At 39.8% G+C, this 9,548-nt stretch overlaps 1 protein-coding gene and 1 pseudogene across 1 annotated transcript in view; one reads left to right on the plus strand and one right to left on the minus strand.

Moving 5' to 3' along the window:
* Positions 1–9,548, plus strand: part of CNST (consortin, connexin sorting protein) — an 87,125-nt gene that overhangs the window by 11,799 nt on the left and 65,778 nt on the right. The gene's annotated exons all lie outside the window — the stretch shown is intronic.
* Positions 2,766–3,129, minus strand: LOC105978380 (annotated as a pseudogene).

Here is a 9,548-nt window from a genome sequence, read left to right on the forward strand (position 1 = left end):
TTTAACGTTATTAACTGAAGAAAAGTTATTTAAGAGTAGGAAACAAAAAGAAATTTTAAAAAAATCATAAGGAACCAAATTGGGGCTTGTAAGGTGGATGCCTAATGATTCCCTTGCAAACCCTGGGAAAGGGCCCTTCCGTGATGACAGGAATGAGCAGGAGCTCCGTTGTGGCCATAGTGTTTCTACTTCAGCTTTGACTAACATCCTCAAATACTCTTAGAATAAGCAGAGGTTATTGTTCTTTGGCCTCTCAGTAACTCAGCAAGAAAAAAATGCCTTGCATACCCCCAGAAACTCTTGTTATGGGCTTTGTTCCTGAACTTTGCTTTGACTGAACTACTTCTTTTTACAAGCCATTGCTTTGATTGAGCTTTGTCTTCAGGCTTGTACTGGTAAAGCCACATTTCATCACCTGTTGCCAGTTCTTGCAAGAAATGCTTCAGAATATTTTCTTTCTGTTTGAGCCCTTGGACCCCTGATAACTTATAAATTATTATTATTTTTATATTTTACGCTGCTCACTGTCTCCCTTCACCCACGGTTTGGTGTTCGTCCCCCTGGGGAAGGAGGGAAATTATACATCGGTCATTGCAGTGGTTCCCCCATTCTCCCCCTTCTCCCCCCACTTTCCCCCCACCCTCATGGTATTGCTACTCCCATGATTGTTCCTGGGGGTTTATCTGTCCTGGATTCCATGTATCGAGAGCTTTATCTGTACCAGTGTACATGCTCTGGTGGCATTACAGAACTAGAGGAATGTTGTATATTTCATGGTGCTATACTGCACCCTGGCTGGCTCGTCCCTCCTTGTGACCCTTCCATGAGGAGATGTCCAATTGTCTACTAATGGGCTTTGGGTCTCCACTCTACCTCCCACCCCCCATTTGCATTGATATGATTGTTTGTTCTGGGTCTTCTGATACCTGATTCCCATCGACACCTCATGATCACGTAGGCTGGTGTGCTCTGTCCATGTGGGCTTTCTTGCTTCCCAGCTAGATGGCTGCTTCTTCATGTTACTCTGGTGGAGGTTTTATTGAAACTGATGTATTAACTGTTTTAGTGCCTCAAACCTGATCTTTTTTAGACATATTATAAAAAGCTGTCTACATTTATTTTAATGCAAAAAAGTAACTTTGAAATCTCTGTACAATTTTTTCATAAGAGGCTTTTTCTACGAACTTTTTAAAACTATGCTCTACTTAGTTTTGTGTGTCTGACATAAGCTACTTGCTTCTATACTTAGGTTCATCTTCTCTTATTTTCAGTATTAGAATAAAATATGCTTAAATATTCCCATGTAATCTCCTTCCGTGAGTAAAAGTAATTTTCTGCTCTAAATTTTCCTAGAGCTTACCTGTCATTTACCACATTCTTTGCAGTAAAGCCTTTTTGTTTTGTTCTGTTTTTTAAGTTAGGACAAGGTAGCTAGAAAAGTCTTATATTAGTGTCCTATTTGAGTATAAACACTAATACCCTCCCCCCCCCCTTTTTTTTGCTTGTTGAACATTTGAGAGAAGGTTTATGGAGCAATTCAGCAGTTGATACGGGTTTGGTTTTGTGACATTAGTGGCAATCCTTCGGATGTAATAGCACTATTGCTTCCACCCTGGGTTTTCCATTTCCATTTGCTCATCTTCCTGTCCTTTCTTGCCTTCTGAATTTTGGTAGACAAAAGCTGCCACTTTGATTTCATGGGATTACCCTGAGGAACATGTGCCTCATAGTTTTAGTGTTCATTTGACAGGCTTGTCTGTTGTCTGGTTGAAAGGGGATCTCTAGGATTGGGTTGACTTCCAGATTTGACACATGTCTAAGGGCCATAGTCTAGGGCAGTGGTTCTCAACCTTCATCATGCCTCGACCCTTTAATACAATTTCATTTGTGGTGACTTCAACTATAAAATTATTTTCGTTGCTACTTCATAACTCTAATTTTGCTACTGTTATGAGTCATATTGTAAATATCTGATATGCAGGATGTATTTTCTTTTCTCTTTTTACATTTTTGTTTTAGGATGTATTTTCATTATTAAAAATTGAACAGAATTAAAGCATAGTGATTAATCACAAAACAATATGTCATTATATATTGCGAAATATTTATTTCTAATTACAAGTAAATGAACGTTTGTATTGAAGCATGGTGTAGCCTGGGTAACAGTCTTCACCTGGGTACTCGTATGTGGACGTATCTGCATGTGGGTGGAACGCCTGGAGACGGATAGAGGAGCAGTGTCTCGGTTCCTAAGACCATCGGAGATATGTTTTCCGATGGTCTTAGGTGACCCCTGTGAAAGGGTCGTTCGACCCTCAAAGTTGTTGCGACTCACAGGGTGAGAACCGCTGGTGTAGGGGTCCCATCAATCTCTATCAAATCAGTATGCTTAGTTTTTCAAAAAGGATTTTGAATTTTGTTCTACATTTGTCTCCTCCTTGGCCCAGAACCTTTTATTGTGACCACAGTCAGAGCCAAGTGGTAGTGGTAGGTAGGCACCATCTAATTCTTCTGTCTCAGGCTAGTTGGACGCCGTGGTTCATGTAGTCGTAGTCCTTTGCCCTGATAGTTTTCTTTTCTTTTTCTGAGAGAAATGCAGCTTTAATAGGGGACTTAACTAGGGTGGGGTACTTTGGCGTGACGGCAGTCCTCACGTGCAGCCCTGATTCTCGTTCTGGGAACAAGATGTTGCAACACGGTGCATCTCGGGGTCCGATATTCTTCACTCTCCAGGGAAGAGAAGAGGGAGCAGCTCAGAAAAAAGATCAAGAGTCTTCCTTTTCCTGGAACCTGCGGTGGGTACAGGTGTAAAAGACGGTCTGCTGCCGAACTCTTCTGCCTGGTGTGGTACGCCGTTCCCTCGTGACCACATGGAGAGCAGCGTCTGTCAGTCACTGGTCCCTGGAACTCTGGCCCCTCCTCCACCGACGTGGGCAGGGCAGTGCCCAGTTGGTGGAAGACTACTGATGTCTTCACGACCTGCCCTTCGAAATCCCGCACGTTGGTGGAAAAGCTGCAGCGAGCACAGGTGACCGTGTCCTGAACCCCCAGCAATGGAAGCACCGAGCCGCAGTCTGCGCGGAAGTCCAGGTCGGACTGCAAGCTGGAGCGGGTGTCGGTGAATTCCATGATGGGATTGGTGGTCGAGGCTTGGAATGGGGGTGAGGGTTTTAGCCAACAAGAGAAGTTCCTCAAAACCTACCCACTCCGAAGCTCCTGTCCCAGGACCTAGGTATACCTACCTGATGGTTTTCTTTAGTCTTTGTTTTATCGTTGTTGCTTTGCCGGGAAGAAAACAGTAGTTGTATCAAGCTTTGAAGGCCAGTTTCTACTCACCAAAGTAGAACATTGCCATTGTTTACTGCCATTCCAATTGATGTAGATGCTCCTCAAGGTGTTTGGTGGTGACTAAAAAGGTAGGCATAACTTTGTTCTCCATATACTCTACTATCCATCTGGATGTGTTTGAAGCACTTACCAATACCCCTCTAGAAATATATTCTGCCAAACCTATGTAAGCTTGTGAGTGTACTCCCATAGGCCATCACAGACCTAGTCAGCGTAAATGTGTATCTACTCATGTCTCTTCTTGTTAGTTAGTTGTTATTACAGTTTTTATTTATTTTAAACATTTTATTGGGGGCTCATACAACTCTTATCACAATCCATACATCAATTGAATCAGGCATGTTTGTTCATATGTTGCCCACATTCTTTTCTAGACATTTACTTTCTATTTAGCCCTTGGTATCAGCTCTTCCCACCCCCCAACCCCTTGATAGATTGTACATTGTTATTATTTTCATCTCTTACACCAACCGCTGTCTCCCTTCCCCCATGTTTTCTGTTGTTCTTCCCCCTACCCTTCTGGTATCACTGTTCCCACTCCTGTTCCTGGATTCTATGTGTCCTGAGCTCCCTTCCCTTTCTATACCTGTGTACATGTTCCGGTCTAGTCTGAACTGGGAAGCAGCACTGGGGTCATGGTAGTGGGGGGTGAGGAAGCCTCAAGGTTGTTACAGTTATAACATTGTGGTGTGTGTTGTAAGATTTACCACTGCTGCCCTTTATTCTTCACTACTGCCCAGTGCTTTCCAATGCCTTGGTCATATTGCATGCACCTCTCCTTATTGTGTACCTCCTTCCCTTCACCCAAATTAATACACATCTACTCTCTCCTTCCTTCTGCTACTGTTCCTGATAACATCAAAGACTGTTTTTGTGTATCCAGCTTTTCTCTCAAATTGTTACAGCAGCAGTTTCATACGATATTTGTCTTTGTTCCCTCAAATTGATATCCTCCAGGTTCATCCATGTTGTGAGGTATGGCACAAATTCATCATCATTCTTTAATGGTTCATATGAATATATATATGTGTGGGCCTTGGTTGGTTTATCCATCCATCCATCCATCCATCCATCCATCCATCCATCCATCCATCTGTCTCTTGTTGGACTGTAGGGTTGTATTCATCCTGTTGCTATTATGTGTAATATTGTGATGAATATGTGAGTGTTAGGTATAATAAGCTCCCAAAGGCACCTTATGCCTCATCTCTCCCTCTCTTCCCCTTACCTCGTTTAATGTAAGTAAGTCACAATTGACTATGTTGACATCTAGCTAACTCAGCTAAAAGCACTACATTTCTAAAGTTGAAGTTCAGTCTTCATGTGGAGACTAATTTGCTTTCTTTTATTTCCTTATATTACACCTTTAATGCTGACCAGAGTGTTCTCTTGATTATAAAGAATGCTGGGTAAAAGACAAAGAACTAACACTTGTATAACATACATAATTCAAAACTAGTCTTCTCCTGGAAGTGGGACTGGAGCATCATGGTCCCAGTCAAAGGAAAATATTGTATCATTGTTTTTCGAGAAAAAAGTACACAGTGAAGGTGGCAGACCAAATATTTGCCTGTACTGTTACTTTTTAAGTAGATAACAAGTGACTCATTTGCAGCTGACATAGGTAATAAACTAGAGAGTGATATGAATCTTATAAAAAAAGTGATATGTATTTGTTTTGGACATGAGATAATAAATGAGAAGTGACAGAACTAAGAAAGTAATAAATTACTAGAATCATCAAATATTTAAGTTAGAAAGATCTTAGAGGAAACTTAGATCCCAAAAGATGAGGTAATATTCGAGCTCAAGTGTTCTGATTCTGCAAACATGAGGTTTACTTTTTTTCTTTTTTAAATCATTGTATTGGGGGCTCTACAACTCTTATCACAATCCATACATCCATACATTGTGTCAAGCACATTTGTACATTTGTTGCCATCTTCATTCTCAACATTTGCTTTCTACTTGAACCCTTAGTATCAGCTCCTCATTTTCCCCCTGAGGTTTACTTTCTTACATAGGTACAAGAATTTAGTCTTAAATTTATGTTAGAAAAATCCTAAATTGCTAATAAGAAACAACTTAATATGAAATTCAAAATGGACTTCAATAAAAGAAGTGGCATTTAAATATTGAGTGTTTTTAGCCTTGCAATACCATACAATATTCATGTTTTTTAAATCTGAGTGGTTCCTTTTGGCATCTATTTGAGTACAAATGCAACATAAATCTGGATTTTTAAGAATTCATTTTTTAAAAAATATTAAACTCAGAATAAACAAGCAAACAGAACAAATAACAACAAAAGACCAGGTTTACTGGTAGCAAGAGACTGATGGAGCCCTTCCCCACCTCCAAGCCCATGTATGGCCCTTAATCAACTTTCAGGTCTGAAACAAAACTCACCTCTGCTGCTCAGTTTTCAGTCAAACAATAGGTAACTCTGTAAGAGGAACAATAACAACTGGGAGGTATGAGCTCCTTAGAATAATCAACGATTTGAGATCAAAAGGGCACCATTTACCAAAGGACAAAGTTCAAAGGGTTTAGGAAATACAGGGGATAAACTTTCACCCAATGTACACACAAGAAAGTAAAAATTAAAAAAGAACAGAATTGATTCTTTAAATTCCAATTGTGCATTCTAGAAACTTCACTCTGTTGCTTCCATAAAGAAGTGAAAAGAATGTAAGAGGTGGCAGATTAAAGAACAAGAATACACCCCAAACTCACTGCCATCAAGTTGACTCGGACTCACAATGACCCTGTAGGACAGAGTAGAGCTACCGCCATGGATCCCAAGACTAAGTCTTTGTTGATTTGAAAGCCTCATCATTCCTTATGTGAAGTGGCTCCTGGTTTTGAACTGCTGACCATGTAGTTAGTAGTCCACCTTATAAACCACTGTGTCATCAGAGCTCCCTAAAGAACAGGAGTATAAATGAAAATTAGTCTTGACAAACTGACAAAAGCTCTATTACAGAGAGAACTAACCAGCATATCTTTGATAATAACCGTTTTATGTAAGTGGTTCTCCTTTTAACTTCTATTGTGTAGTTTATTTGTATCATGTAGATGAGTTGAAGACAATGTATGAACAATCTCAAACCAAATTCAAAGCCATCAAGTTGTTTCCAACTCATAAAGACCCTAAAGGACAGAGCAGAACTGCCCCATAGGGGTGCCACTACTGTAACGCTACAGAATCAGACTACCACATCTTTCCCCCCAGGAATAGCTAGTAGATTCCAACAATGGATACCTTCCGCTTAGCAGCTGATTGCTTTAAGCACCGTGTCACCAAGTCTCCTTAACAAAACCTTAAGACTGAATTTGTCATAGAACTGACTTCAGGGTGCCCTCAACCGTGCCCCTACAATCTTCCATATTTGCCCAATCAGCTATGGTATATAGTGTAATTTTTCTACCCAGCCTTCTTTTTGGTATAACGTAGAACTTTGTGAATTTAAGTTCCCAATTACAATCTATTACTTCTTTTAAAATTCTGACAAAGAAAATACTAGTAAACCAGGGTGAGATATGAAAAGGATAGTGTAGGTTCATGACAGCAAATTATGTTTAGCCAGGCCGAGTATATGTCGGTGATGAAATTGAAGATCAGAAAATAGAGTTCAGGAAGGTTTTGGTTTTTTTCTCCTTTAGCAACTCATTTAAATGCCGTAGGATTTTATTTTAATTAAGTTATTGGACTTTTGAATGAATTAAGTTAATAAATACTTGTTTATTCATTGTTCCAAAATCTTTGAGAAATTTAATAAATTAGTATTGTCTTTGAGTTCTACATCTGGAGGAATTTCAATGGTAATTTTAATTGTAAAATATATATTTGCTTTTTTTTTAACCACAATAATTTTTAAATTTTATTTTTTATTAATTTTTTTTAAACATTTTATTAGGGGCTCATACAACTGTTATCCCAATCCATACACACATCAATTGTGTAAAGCGCATGTGTACATCGTTTCTCAAAACATTTTCTCTCCATTTAAACCCCCGATATTAGGTCCTCATTTTTCCCCTCCCTCCCCGATCCCCCCTCCCGCTTTTATTAATTTTTTATCGGGGGTTCTTATAGCTCCTGTAACAATCCATACATCAATTGTATCAAACACATTTGTACATATGTTGCCATCATCATTTTCAAAACATCTCTTTCTGCTTGAGCCCTGTATTTTCCCTCCCTTCTGCACTCTGCCAGCCTCTTGGACCCTTGATAAATCACAAATTATTATTTTCATGTTGTACCCCACTCGTGTCTCCCTTCACCCATGTTTCTGTTGTTCATCCCCCGGTGGGGTGGGGGGGGTGTTATAAATCGATCATTGCCATCAGTTCCTCCTTTCTACACCTTCCCGCTCCCCTCATGTCATCGCCACCCCCCTTACTGTTCCTGAGGGGTTTTTCTGTCCTGGATTCCTTGTGTCGAGATCTGCCCAAGTGTCAGTTCATTACCTCGATATTTGGATGGATCTCCTGGTGGCAGCGCAGCGTGCCTACACATGGTGTTTAATTAACAGCTTCAGGAGAAAGATGAGGCATTCCACTCTCATGAAGAGTTGCAGTAGTTTTGAGATCGGGATCTCCTGTGAGCTTCTTTCCGTTAACTGTTTCCTCACTGGTTTTTGGTCAAATTTGGATCTATGATATACCTGGTTTTTTATTTTGAAGTCTACATACGCTGTATATATTCGTGTATAAGCCGAGTTTTTCAGCACATGTTTATGCAGTTTTTGTGGTAAAATTAGGTGCCTCGGCTGATATTTGGATCTGCTTATACTCGAGTATATAGGTATATATTATACATTATAGATGGAATGTGGACATCATTTGAGTATTTGATTTCTTCTTCCAACTGGATTGAAGGCTGTTGCCGCTACGTTCTGTCGGGTGTGACCTTAGGGATGACAGAAGGAAACATCGCCTGCAGGTCACCTTACATTGTTTGGAGATGAGATGGTTCTGCTGGCTGCCCTCGGTCCCTCTGAGGGCTGCCTTACTTTAGGCTCGATTGCCCTTCTAGATCCCTGGTGAAAGTTGAGGACCTCCATCTCATTTCAGGGAGCGACCTTGTTTTCCGTCAGACCTGTCCATCTGCTGACAGCTCTGCTATGCGTTTTTGGGCTCCTACCTGTAACCTTCTGCCAGCATTTCCAGTAGGTACTGGCAGGGAGTTTGTCTGAAATTACCTGTCCTTGCCAGAAGTAGGACTCTTACATTCTCCTTTAATGTTTGTTTTGCATGTGTTAGTTGTAACAATTGTATCTCCTGGTGGTAGTATACTTTATAACAAGATGTTTAAAATTATATGGGGTGCAACTTGTTTGTGGGCCTAGGGAAATGACTTCCTGCAAACTGATGTGATTTCCTCCCAGTGTTTGGGAGCAAATTAGGAAACTCTCTAAAGGAAATATTTGTGTTTCTTCTGATAACTTGATATTGTGATTTGCCGATCTGTATCTTTAAAGATATAAAAACAGTTAAATTCCAGGATCATTTTGTAGCACAAATTTAGTCACCCCGAGGAAGTGGAGTGTTAGACAAAATTTCTAATTAATAATGTGTTTGCTCATTGAAACAATTGTCTCAATTACTGCTAACATGGCATGTTCCTGGACAAAGATGCCCTAGAGTTCCTGTTTGCTTCTTTTTGTTGTTTTTGTTAATGCAAGTGAAACATATGTGTTCTGGTTTAAAAGAAGGAGAGAGGGAGGGATGACTAACTTTGCACAACTTGGTTATGCCTAAGCTTTTAACTTGTCATTTTCCATTTGTAAAATGGATTTGAACTCCAAGGCTCTGTAGACATGTAAGCTCTTTCGGACTGAGCCCGATTATGAAAGAGAACTGAGGAAAGTGAAACAGATTGCTTCCTTTCACACAACTTACTTCTCCTGTTCATTTTAGCCTTATAAATCACATCGTTTTAGCTTTGTTTTTTATATTTTGAGTTATTTTGCAAAAATAAAACCTTTGCATAATGCTTTCTCCCATTACTTTCACTTTTGGCTCTAATCAGTCATTCGGGGTTTTTTCCTTGCTTATCTGTTTATATTCTCGCAGCTTTGTTGTTTACTTTGTCACAGTTTTATTTTTTATTTATTTTTTTAATCATTTTATTAGGGGCTCATACAACTCTTATCACAATCCATACATACATCAATTGTGTAAAGCGCATT

Source organism: Echinops telfairi, unplaced genomic scaffold, assembly GCF_000313985.2.
Source record: "Echinops telfairi isolate 266 unplaced genomic scaffold, ASM31398v2 ScPeMD7_7424;HRSCAF=8462, whole genome shotgun sequence".
In the NCBI taxonomy this organism is placed as follows: domain Eukaryota; kingdom Metazoa; phylum Chordata; class Mammalia; order Afrosoricida; family Tenrecidae; genus Echinops; species Echinops telfairi.